Source organism: Sciurus vulgaris (assembly GCF_902686455.1).
Source record: "Sciurus vulgaris genome assembly, chromosome: 1".
Classification (NCBI taxonomy): Eukaryota; Metazoa; Chordata; class Mammalia; order Rodentia; family Sciuridae; genus Sciurus; species Sciurus vulgaris.
In genome coordinates this window covers 184,182-197,801 of record NC_136461.1, presented here as the reverse complement: position 1 = coordinate 197,801, position 13,620 = coordinate 184,182, and positions in this window count along the sequence as shown.

Genomic DNA, 13,620 nt, shown 5'->3' with positions numbered 1-13,620 from the left:
ACACATGTGCTCAGTTGACATTGGAGGGGGAGACAGACCCCCCACCACATGCGCTCAGTTGACATTGTACAGGGGAGAGACAGACACCCCACACACATGCGCTCAGTTGACATTGGACAGGGGAGGAAGACAGAACCCCCACACACATGCGCTCAGTTGACATGGACAGGGGAGAAGACAGACCCCCACACACATGCGCTAAGTTGACATTGGACAGGGGAGGAGACAGACCCCCACACACATGCGCTCATTGACATTGGACAGGGGAGAAGACCCCCCCCACACACATGCGCTCAGTTGACATTGGACACGGGAGGAGACAGACCCCCACACACATGCGCTCAGTTGACATTGGGACAGGGGAGGAGACAGACCCCCCACACATGCTCAGTTGACATTGGACAGGGGAGAACGACCCCCCCACACCATGTGCTCAGTTTGACATTAGAGAGGGGTGGAGACAGACCCCCACACATCCTCGTTGACATTGGACAGGGGAGAAAGCCAGACCCCCACACACATGTGCTCAGTTGACATTGGACAGGGGAGAAGACAGACCCCCACACCTGCGCTCAGTTGACATTGGACAGGGGAGGAGACAGACCCCCCCACACACATGTGCTCAGTAGACATTGGAGAGGGGAGAAGACAGACCCCCACACACATGCGCTCAGTTGACATTGGACAGGGGAGAAGACAGACCCCACACACATGTGCTCAGTTGACATTGGACAGGGGAGAAGACAGACCCCCACACACATGCGCTCAGTTGACATTGGACAGGGGAGAAGACAGACCCCCCACACACATGTGCTCAGTTGACATTGGACAGGGAAGAGACAGACCCCACACACATGCGCTCAGTTGAATTGGACAGGGAGGAGACAGACCCCCCCACACCCATGTGCTCAGTTGACAATGGACAGGGGAAGAGACAGACCCCCCACACACACATGTGCTCAGTTGACATTGGACAGGGAAGAGACAGACCCCCCACACATGCGCTCAGTTGACATTGGCAGGGGAGGAACAACCCCCCACACATTCGCTCAGTTGACATTGGACAGGGAGGAGACGAGACCACCACACACCATGTGCTCAGTTGACATTGGAGAGGGGTGGAGACAGACCCCCACACACACATGTGCTCATTGACATTGGACAGGGGAGAAACAGACATCTTGACACACACATGTGCTCAGTTTACAATGACAGACAGGGAGGAGACAGACCACCACCACACATGTGCTCAGTTGACATTGGAGAGGGGTGGAGACAGACCCCCGACACACCATGTGCTCAGTGACATTGGACAGGGGAAAAAAGACCCCCCCATACACATATGCTAAGGGACATTGGACAGGGGAGAAGACAGACATCCTCGACACACACATGTGCTCAGTTGACATTGAACAGGGGAGAAGACAGACCCCCATATACATGCGCTCAGTTGACATTGAAGGGGTGGAGACAGACCCCCCACACACATGCGCTCAGTTGACATTGGACACGAGGAGACAGACCCCCCCAAACACATGTGCTCAGTTACATTGGACACGGGAGAAGACAGACCCCCCCAAACACATGTGCTCAGTTGACATTGGACACGGGAGAAGACAGATCCCCCAACACATGTGCTCAGTTGACATTGGACAGGGAGTAGACAGACCCCCACACATGTGCTCAGTATACAACATACAGGGGAGGAGACAGACCCCCCCACACACATGTACTCAGTTGACAATAGACAGGGGAGAAGACAGACCCCCACACACATGGCTCAGTAGACAATAGACGGGGAGAAGACAGACCCCCACACATGTGCTCAGTATACATCATACAGGAGAGGAGACAGACCCCCCCACACACATGTGCTCAGTTGACAATGGACAAGGGAGGAGACAGACACCCACACACATGTGCTCAGTAGACACTGGACAGGGAAGGAGACAGACCCACGCACACGTGTGCTCAGTTGACATTGGACAGGGGAGAAGACAGACCCCCACACACGTGTGCTCAGTAGACATTGGACAGGGGAGGAGACAGACCCCACACAAATGCGCTCAGTTGACATTGGACAGGGGAGGAGACAGACCCCCCACACACATATGCTCAGTTGCCAAAGGACAGGGGAGAAGACAGACCCCATACACATTGCTCAGTTAGACATTGGACAGGGAGGAAACAGACGCCCACACACATGCTCAGTTGACAATGGACAGGGGAGGAGACAGACCCCACACACGTGTGCTCAGTTGACAATGAACAGGGGAGAAGAAAGACCCTCACACATATGTGCTCAGTAGACACTGGACAGGGGAGAAGACAGACCCCCACACAAGTGTGCTCATAGACATCGGACAGGGGAGGAAACAGACGCCCACACACATGTGCTCAGTTACAATGGACAGGGGAGGAGACAGCCAAACACACATGTGCTGAGGTGACGATGGACAGGGAGAAGACAGACCCCCACACACGTGTGCTCAGTAGACATTGGACAGGGGAGGAGACAGGACACCCCACACACACGTGTGCTCAGTTGACAATGATCAGGGGACGAGACAGACCCCCAAACACACATGTGCTCAGTTGACAATGGACAGGAGAGAAGATGGACCCCCACACACATGTGCTCAGTAGACATTGAAAGAGCGGAGGGAGACAGACCCCCACACATGTGTGCTCAGTTGACTATGGACAGGGGAGAAGACACACCCCACACCATATGTGCTCAGTAGACATTGGACAGGGGAGAGAAGACAGACCCCCACACAAGTGTGCTCAGTAGACAATGGACAGGGCAGAAGACAGACCCCCACACATGTGTGCTCAGTTGACATTGGACAGGGGAGAAGACAGACCCCCCAAACACATGTGCTCAGTAGACAATGGAGAGGGGAGGAGACAGACCCCCACACACATGTGCTCAGTAGACATTGGACATGGGAGGAGACAGACCCCCCACACACACATATGCTCAGTTGACAATGGACAGGGGAGAAGAGAAGGACACCCACACACAGGTGCTCAGTAGACATTGGAGAGGGGAGGAGACAGACCCCCACACACACGTGCTCAGTTGACAATGGACAGGGGAGAAGAGAGACACCCACACACATGTGCTCAGTAGACATTGGACAGGGGAGGAGACAGACCCAAACACACATGTGCTCAGTTGACAATGAACAGGGGAGGAGACAGAACCCCACACACATGTGCTCAGTTGACAATGGACAGGGGAGAAGAGAGACACCCACACACAGGTGCTCAGTAGACATTGGAGAGGGGAGGAGACAGACCCCCACACACACGTGCTCAGTTGACAATGGACAGGGGAGAAGAGAGACACCCGCACACATGTGCTCAGTAGACATTGGACAGGGGAGGAGACAGACCCACACACACATGTGCTCAGTTGACAATGAACAGGGGAGGGAGACAGAACCCCACACACATGTGCTCAGTTGACAATGGACAGGGAGAAAGAGAGACACCCACACACAGGTGCTCAGTAGACATTGGAGAGGGGAGGAGACAGACCCAAACACACATGTGCTCAGTTGACAATGAACAGGGGAGGAGACAGAACCCCACACACATGTGCTCAGTTGATAATGGATAGGGGAGAAGAGAGACACCCACACACATGTGCTCAGTAGGACATTGAACAGGGGAGAGACAGACCCAAACACACATATGCTCAGTTGACAATGAATAGGGGAGGAGACAGAACCCCACACCACATGTGCTCAGTTGACAATGGGACAGGGGAGAAGAGAGACACCCACACACAGGTGCTCAGTAGACATTGGAAAGGGAGGAGACAGACCCAAACACACATGTGCTCAGTTGACAATGAACAGGGGAGGAGACAGAACCCCACACACATGTGCTCAGTTGACAATGGACAGGGGAGAAGAGAGACACCCACACTCAGGTGCTCAGTAGACATTGGAGAGGGGAGGAGACAGACCCCCACACACACGTGCTCAGTTGACAATGGACAGGGGAGAAGAGAGACACCCACACACAGGTGCTCAGTAGACATTGGACAGGGGAGGAGACACACCCAAACACACATGTGCTCAGTTGACAATGAACAGGGGAGAAGGGAGACACCCACACACAGGTGCTCAGTAGACATTGGACAGGGGAGGAGACAGAACCCCACACACATGTGCTCAGTTGACATTGGACAGGGGAGGAGACAGAACCCCACACACATGTGCTCAGTTGACAATGGACAGGGGAGAAGAGAGACACCCACACACAGGTGCTCAGTAGACATTGGACAGGGGAGAAGACAGACCCCCACACACATGTGCTCAATAGACATTGGACAAGGAGAAGAAAGACCCCCACACACATGTGCTCAGTAGACATTGGACAGGGGAGAAGACAGACCCCCACACACATGTGCTCAGTAGATATTGGACAGGGGAGGAGAGAGACCCACACACACATGTGCTCAGTAGAAATTGGACACGGGAGGAGACAGACCCACACACACATTTGCTCAGTTGACAATGGACATGGCAGAAGACAGACCCCCACACACATGTGCTCAGTAGACAATGGAAAGGGGATGAGACAGAACACCACGCACATGTGCTCAGTTGACTTTGGACAGTGATGGAGACAGACCCCCCAAACACATGCACTTTGTTGACATTGGACAGGGGAGAACACAGACCACCCACACACGTGCTCCTTTGACATTGGACAGAGGAGAAGACCGACCCCACACACATACGCTCAGTTGACATTGGACAGGGGTGTAGAAAGACCCCCATACACATGCGCTCAGTTGACATTGGACAGGGGAGGAGAGGGACCCCCAAAACACACATGTGCTCAGTATACATCATACCGGGGAGGAGACAGACCCCCCCCACACACATGTACTCAGTTGACAATGGACAGGGGTGAAGACAGACACCCACACACATGTGCTCAGTAGACATTGGACAGGGGAGGAGACAGATCCCCACACACACCTGTGCTCAGTTGACAATGGACAGGGGAGAAGACAGAACCCCCCACACATGTGCTCAGTAGACAATGGAAAGGGGATGAGACAGACAACTACACATATGTGCACAGTTGAGAATGGACAGGGTAGAAGAGAGACCCCCACACACAGGTGCTCAGTTGACAATGGACAGGGGAGGAGACAGATCCCCACACACATGTGCTCAGTAGACATTGGACAGGGGAGGAGACAGATCCCCACACACATGTGCTCAGTTGACAATGGACAGGGGAGAAGACAGAACCCCCCACACATGTGCTCAGTAGACATTGGACAGGGGAGGAGACAGACCCCCACACACATGTGCTCAGTTGACAATGGACAGGGGAGAAGACAGAACCCCCCACACATGTGCTCAGTAGACATTGGACAGGGGAGGAGACAGACAACTACACATATATGCACAGTTGACAATGGACAGGGGAGAAGAGAGACACCCACACACAGGTGCTCAGTAGACATTGGAGAGAGGAGAAGACAGACCCCGAAACACACATGCTCAATAGACATTGGACAGGGGAGAAGAAGACACCAACACATATGTGCTCAGTAGACATTGGACAGGGGAGGAGACAGACCCCCACACACGTGTGCTCAGTAGTAATTGGACACGGGAGGAGACAGACCCCCACACACGTGTGCTCAGTAGACATTGGACAGGGGAGGAGACAGACCCCCACACACATGTGCTCAGTTGACTTTGGACAGGGAGAACACAGACCACCCACACACATGTGCTCCTTTGACATTGGACAGAGGAGGAGACCGACCCCACACACATGCGCTCTTTGACATTGGAAAGGGGAGGAGACAGACACCGCACACGCATGCGCTCAGTTGACATTGGACAGGGGTGTAGAAAGACCCCCATCCACATGCGCTCAGTTGACATTGGACAGGGGTGTAGAAAGACCCCCATACACATGCGCTCAGTTGACATTGGACAGGGGAGGAGACAGACCCCCACACACACATGTGCTCAGTAGACATTGGACAGGGGAGGAGACAGATCCCCACACACATGTGCTCAGTTGACAATGGACAGGGGAGGAGACAGACCCCCACACACGTGTGCTCAGTAGACATTGGACAGGGGAGGAGACAGACCCCCACACACGTGTGCTCAGTTGACATTGGACAGGGGAGAAGACAGACCCGCACACACATGTGCTCAGTTGACTATGGACAGGGGAGAAGACAGACCCCCACACACGTGTGCTCAGTAGACATTGGACAGGGGAGAAGACAGACCCACACACACATGTGCTCAGTAGACAATGGAAAGGGTGGAGACAGAATCCCACACACATGCGCTCAGTTGACATTGGACAGGGTGGAGACAGAATCCCACACACATGCGCTCAGTTGACATTGGACAGGGTGGAGACAGAATCCCACACACATGCGCTCAGTAGACAATGGACAGGGGAGGAGACAGACCCCCACACATATGTGCTCAGTAGACATTGGACAGGGGAGGAGACAGACCCCCACACACATGTGCTCAGTAGACATTGGACAGGGGAGAAGACAGACCCCCCACACACACATGTGCTCGGTTGACATTGGACAGAGGAGAAGACAGACCCCCACACACGTGTGCTCAGTTGACATTGGACAGGGGAGAAGACAGACTCCCACACACGTGTGCTCAGTTGACATTGGACAGGGGAGGGGACTGTCCTCCCCACACACATGTGCTCAGTTGACAATGGACAGGGGAGGGGACTGTCCTCCCCACACACATGCGCTCAGTTGACAATGGACAGGGGAGAAGACAGACCCCACACACATGTGCTAAGTTGACATTGGACAGAGGAGAAGACAGACCCCCACACACGTGTGCTCAGTTGACATTGGACAGGCGAGGGGACTGTCCTCCCCACACACATGTGCTCAGTTGCAATGGACAGGGGAGGGGACTGTCCTCCCCACACACATGTGCTCAGTTGACAATGGACAGGGGAGGGGACTGTCCTCCCCACACACATGCGCTCAGTTGACAATGGACAGGGGAGAAGACAGACCCCACACACATGTGCTAAGTTGACATTGGACAGGGGAGAAGACAGACCCCCACACACGTGTGCTCAGTTGACATTGGACAGGGGAGGGGACTGTCCTCCCCACACACATGCGCTCAGTTCACAATGGACAGGGGAGGAGACAGACCCCCCCACACACATTAGCTCAGTTGACATTGGACATGGTTGGAGACACACACCCCACACACATGCGCTCAGTTGACAATGGACATGGGAGGAGAGAGACTCTCCACACACACATGTGCTCACTTGCCTATGGACATGGGTGGAGACACACTCCCCACACACGTGCGCTCAGTTGACAATGGACATGGGAGTAGACAGACTCCCTACACACATGTGCTCATTTGACAATGGACATGGCTGGCGGCTTACCCCCCCACACACACATGTGCTCTGTTGACAATGGACAGGGGTGGAGACAGACTCCCCCACACATGTGCTCATTTGACAATGGACATGGTTGGAGGCTTACCCTCCCACACACATGTGCTCTGTTGACAATGGGCAGGGTTGGAGACAGACCCCCCACACACACGTGCTCAGTTGACAATGGACATGGGAGGAGGCAGATCCCCCACACGTGTGCTCAGCTAACATTGGGCCGGAGTGGAGGCAGACCCCCCCACACGTGTGCTCAGTTGACATTGGACAGGGGAGGAGACAGACCCCCCCCACACGTGTGCTCAGTTGACATTGGACAGGGGAGGAGACAGACTTCCCCACACACAGATGTTCAGCTGACCTTGGGCAGGGGTGGTGGCTGACCCCCCCCCACGTGTGCTCTGCTGACATTGGGCAGAGGAGGAGACACCCCCCCCCCACGTGTGCTCAGCTGACATTGGGCAGGGGAGGTGACAGACCTCGACACACATGTGCTCAGCTGACATTTGGTTGATTGTCCCTTCAGTGAAATACTTTTTTCAGGAAGATGCTCAGGGACAACTCCTGGGTCATGTCTGAGTCATTTAACCAAGCACTCTCACCATGCCCAGGTTACCCTAATGCAGGTCAGCGGTCAGTGCAAACCCCAACTACAGCACTTCCTGGAGGACACTTACAAATCTTGTGATCTCAGTGAGGCAAAGATGCTTGGATACAGCAGCAGAATAGTGTGTGGAAAGAAAAACTGAAGAAACTGATTGTATCAAAGTGACAGCTTGGGGCCAGGGCTTTGGCTCAGGGCAGAGCACTTTCTCAGCAGCTTGAGGCTGTGGGTTCCATCCCCAGCACATTCACACACACTCACTCACACTCACTCACACTCACAATCACACACACACATTCACATACACACACATTCACATATACACACACTCAGTCACACACACACTCACATACTCACATCCACACACTCACTCTCATACACACCTTCACAAAACACTCACCTTCACACACACACACTCACAGTCACACACACACACTCACAGTCACACACACTCAGTCACACACACACTCACATACTCACATCCACACACTCACTGTCATACACACCTTCACAAAACACTCACCTTCACACACACACACTCACAGTCACACACACACACTCACAGTCACACACACACACTCACAGTCACACACACTCAGTCACACACACACTCACATACTCACATCCACACACTCACTCTCATACACACCTTCACAAAACACTCACCTTCACACACACACACTCACAGTCACACACACTCACACACACACACTCACAGTCACACACACTCTGTCACACACACACTCACGTACTCACATCCACACACTCACTCTCATAGACACCTTCACAAAACACTCACCTTCACACACACACGCTCACAGTCACACACACTCACACACACTCACTCTCACACTCACAGTCACACACTCACACACACTCACAGTCACACACTCTGTCACACACACTCACGTACTCACACCCACACACTCACACGCTCACATACTCACATCCACACACTCACTCTCATACACACCTTCACAAAACGCTCACACACTCTCTCACACACACACACACACACACACGCCTGCTCTCCAGGAGACACTGCTGGGAAAGAAAACATCCTGGGTCTAGGAGAAGCCGGCCCTGCACCTGGTGCTGCACTCTGGATGTGACCGTCTCCCCAGGGCCCTGCACCAAGGCCGGGTCTGCGGGAGTGCTGAGCGCTGCAGGAGGTGGGCTCAGGGGAAGAAGGGGCTGCTGAGCCCAGCCCCTTTCTCTCCTTCCTGGCTGCACCAGGTGAGGCCTTTCTCCAGCACGAGGCGCGCTGCCTCCATGTGCATCCGCAGCAGTGGGCCCAGGTGGCTGTGGACCCAAGTCTCTGAACTGTGACCAAAGTGAATCTTTCCTCCTTTTCGGTTGGTTCTCGGGTGTTTGGCCGGTGACAGCTGATTCCCGAGTGGTGACACGCTGATGTGCAGAGCACACAAAGAATGCAGTGCCGGGCTGGGGCTCAGGGGCGCGGAGCCTGCCTCGCAGTGTGCGGCGCTGGGCTTGATCCTCAGCGCCACATAGGAACAGATTGACCAACGTATTGTGTCCTCCACAACAGAAAATACCGTAAAAAACCTCTCGAGCTGAATCGTAAGAAAACAACCTAATCAGGAAAATTGAATTTGGTCAGTTATTTCACCAAATAAGATATATGAATGGCAAATATACCCAGAAAAGGATGCAGGATGTCACAGAGAAGGCAAGTTAAGCCACAAGGAGACACCACCACACACCCGCTGGTGGGACCAGGCAAGACTGGCCATGCCACAGACTGGGCATCTGGAATACTCCATGACCACCGGGGGAACGTGGAACCATGCAGCCACCCTGGACGGCCAGTGGGGGGTGGCTCAGTGGCAGAGTGCCTGACCACCTCACCTAGCCCTGGGTCCATCCCCAACACCACCCAAAACCAAACCAAACAAAACAACAAAACAAACCTAAAAGCAAACACTGGAAATAGTTGGGCAGTTTCTTAAAAAGATAAACACAGCTACTATGTGACCTAGGCTCCATTCCTAAGTAGTTACCCAAGAGAAGGAGAGCTCATGTCCATACACGAACTTGCACACGACTTTCACAACAGCTTTATAAGCAATATCCAACTCTGTAACTATCCCAAATGTTCATCAATAGATTAATGGTAGCAAATTGTGACATATCCAACAATAGAATATTTCTCATTTAAAAATTTTAATATATGCAGTCAATAGTATGGATGAATGTCAAAATAATGCTGCACAGCATGTCAGACATGCTGTGCTCTTTCTTACTGTATGAACAAGTATGTACCACTTCATAGTGATGGGAAGCAGTGATTGGTTCCTTAGGGGAGGGAGGAAGGAGTCACACAGCACCTTTGGGCAATGGAGATGTTCTCTCTGGCTTATGGCAATGGTTTCCTGGGTATATGCGTACTTCAAAGCCTAGCACATAGCACATTTAAAATATTTGCAGTTTATTATGTATGATTATGCCTCCGTAAATCTATTTCAAAACAACAGGAAGAAGCCCACTGTTTGCAGAGCATTTTGTGTGTGTGTGCCAGAGATTGAACCCAAATGTGCTTAACCACTGAGCCACATCCCCAGCCCTTTCCAAAATTTTTAAATTTTGGGACAGGGTCTTGCTAAGTTGCTCAGGGCCCAAGTTGCTGAGGCTGGCTTTGAACTAGAGATCCTCCTGCCTCAGCCTCCTTAGTCTCTTGGATTACAGCATGTGCTACCAGGCCTCGCTTTGCAGACTGTATGGACTTTTGAGAGCTGTCTCAAGATCAAGGGCTTGAAAGGAACGACAAGGCTTCAGGAAAGGGCTTGGCAACGCCCCAGAATCCTCCATCCTACCTCTCTCCTGTCTGAATGGGAGGGTCAAGACATGGGGCCCCCAGTCAGAGCAGAGTGGCCTCATGGTTGTCAGTCTGCCTGTGGAGTCCTGGTGTCCTCTAGTGGTCTTCAGGGGTACAGCAGTCTTCTGGGACCCAACCCCTCCTGAGTGGTAGAGGCCCCAGCTGCCTGGGTAGGTCTGTCCATCTCTTCTTCACCCAGTCACTTGGGCCCGCTGACCAAGTGCTGGTCTCTGCCAGGAATCAAGTCCTCCAGGATAGAACTGAGCTGGGTGGTGGGTGTGGCATGTTCTTCCTCCCTGGCTTGGGACAGGCTCCAGAGCCCCGCCTCCCCAACGTCCCTCACCAGTAAGGTTCACAGGGTATGGGAATGAAGGAAGGGCTTTCCTCTGAAGGCTTGGTCAGCTCCGGGGACAGCTGTTCTCATCAACCCTCCTACCCTCGCTGCTCCAGCCCTGCTGCCTGCAGGTCCCCTCCCCCAGCTTGGGGCTGGCCTCCCTGCCTCCCTTGGACCCTGTGTTCTCTCTCCAAGGGGCAGCGGGCACTTGTCTAAAAGCCTGTGTTGATCATTCCATCCCCCTGCCCCAAGCTCTCTGACGTTTTTTCATCTCAGGATGGCCAGTGTGGGACTGGGCAGTGTGCTCCTGAACACACAGGTCAGACAGGCAGGGTGCCCCTCCCTGCCCTGACCAGCGTGGTGCTGGCCTCCGGGGACCACGTGAACATGAAACTGCTGCGACTGGGAAAACCAGTGCTGCACAACTGCAAATCTGAGTGTGGAAGTCAAGCAGCGAAGATCTGTGTAAAAAGAAGGAGTGTCCTTGTGACTTCGGGGCAGGCAGCCTTCTCTAAGAGCATGACGAGGTACCAAGCACCAACTGTTGGCAGACTGTACTATGTTAATGTTAAAAACTTCTCTTCATCAAAAGTCGTGCTTGGGGCTGGGGCTGGGGCTCAGTGGTGAGCACTTGCCTAGCATGTGTGAGGCCCTGGCTTCGATTCTCAGCACCACATAAGAATAGATGAATAAAATATAGGTGTTGTGTCCATCTACAACTGAAAATAATATTTTTTAAAAAGTTGTGCTTAATTAGGCTGAGGATGTGGCTCACGGGTGATGATTGCCCTGCGTGTGCTGGCCCTGGTGTCCATCCCCAGCACCCTGTACAAAGAAGCAGAATAGTAACTCTGCAAAGCCACAAAGGCAGGAGCGGCGCAGGTGCACCAAGTGCGCAGCAGCACTGACAGCAGCTTCGTTCTCACCAAAGACATTTGACCCTCACGGTAACATGTCAGCCTTGCAGAGACAGATGCCCAAAGGAGGCTCAGGTAGAGGCTGCAGAGCCCCTGCCCTCTGACTGGGGGTGTGTCCACACCCCACTTGTGGGACTACCTGGTCAGAACCTTCTAGAGCTCACCCAGGGTTCCTGGAAAAGCTCTAGAATGTTCACAGCAGCTGCCGGCTGGGAGCGCCCACACCCCACCTCACAGCATGTGTGCACATGCCAGCCCTCGCTGGGGGCTCTGCAGCAGCCCCGCACAGGCAGTTCCTCCTGGCACGGTCTCCTGAACCCTGAGCAGCCTGGAGCCTGGGGAACAGACTTGAAGCCCTGTGTGGTAGGGCTCCCCAGGCAGCATGTGAGAGGGAGAAAGTTTGATGGTTCATTTTCAGAATATAGTATTTAACCCTAATTGGGATGTAAAGACCCAGTTGTAGCCATTTTTAACTACAGCCCTTCCCTTTGCCCACCACAATTTTAAAGTTAGCTTACTGCATAGATGGAAACCCCAAGTCAGCACAGGGCCAGTAGGAGTTAGGGGTAGACGCAGGGAACTGCCCGCCCAGCCCTGCTTGGTTGATGGCACACCTTTCTGCAGAAGTGAAGTCTGTCTTGATCCAGGCACCTCCTGTGGGCACACCCTCTCAGATCAGAGATCCCAAGACCTTCGCACTGGCCTCTCACCACACTGGCCCTCCCACCAACTTCCCGCTGGCCCCCTACCACCTTTTGGCTCAGCGAGGTCTTGGGACCCCCTGGGGACCCTGCTCCCACTCCACCCCTTAGAACACACTGCTTGGGAATGAACTCGCTCCCTGTTTAGATGCGTGTTGTCCAACTCTCTGGGAACGGTCACCAACCCTGCCCACAGACCAGAGGACCTGGAGGGTGCCCCTGCTCTGCAGCTGGGCCATGTGATCCAACTCTGCCACTCTGCAACTGTGCACGTTACTCACCCTCTCTGTGCCTTATGACCTTCAGGTTCCCCCTGTCCTCCTGTTTCCCCCCCTCAGGATGAACGAGTTTCGGAGAGGTGTTCAGGGGCTTGTGCGGGTGCCTTGTTGCCCTGCCAGCCTCTCCTGGAGGCAGAGGCCACCCCATCCTGGGCCAGTTCGCAAGAGCAGAGATCAGGAATGAAACTGCTTTCTACCCCGCCCACGTCAACCTCTGAAAGAGTGCTGTCAGGGAGGCCTCCGCAGAGGAAAGAGCGCCCCCACCTGCCCTCAGGTTGCCAGCAGGTTGGCAATGCCCCAGCGGAGGCTCTGTGACCCCAGGAGGCAGGCCAGGAAGCACATCCTGCCCCCGGTTGGCAGGGGCTCATCTGGAAAGCTGGGCTGGAGACACTCTGGGGCCAGGGTGCACATGGGCCTGAGGTTCAGGGTGAGATGGAAGTGCAGGCGGCCTCCCGCCTGGGAAAGGGAGGCCTGTGCAGTGCT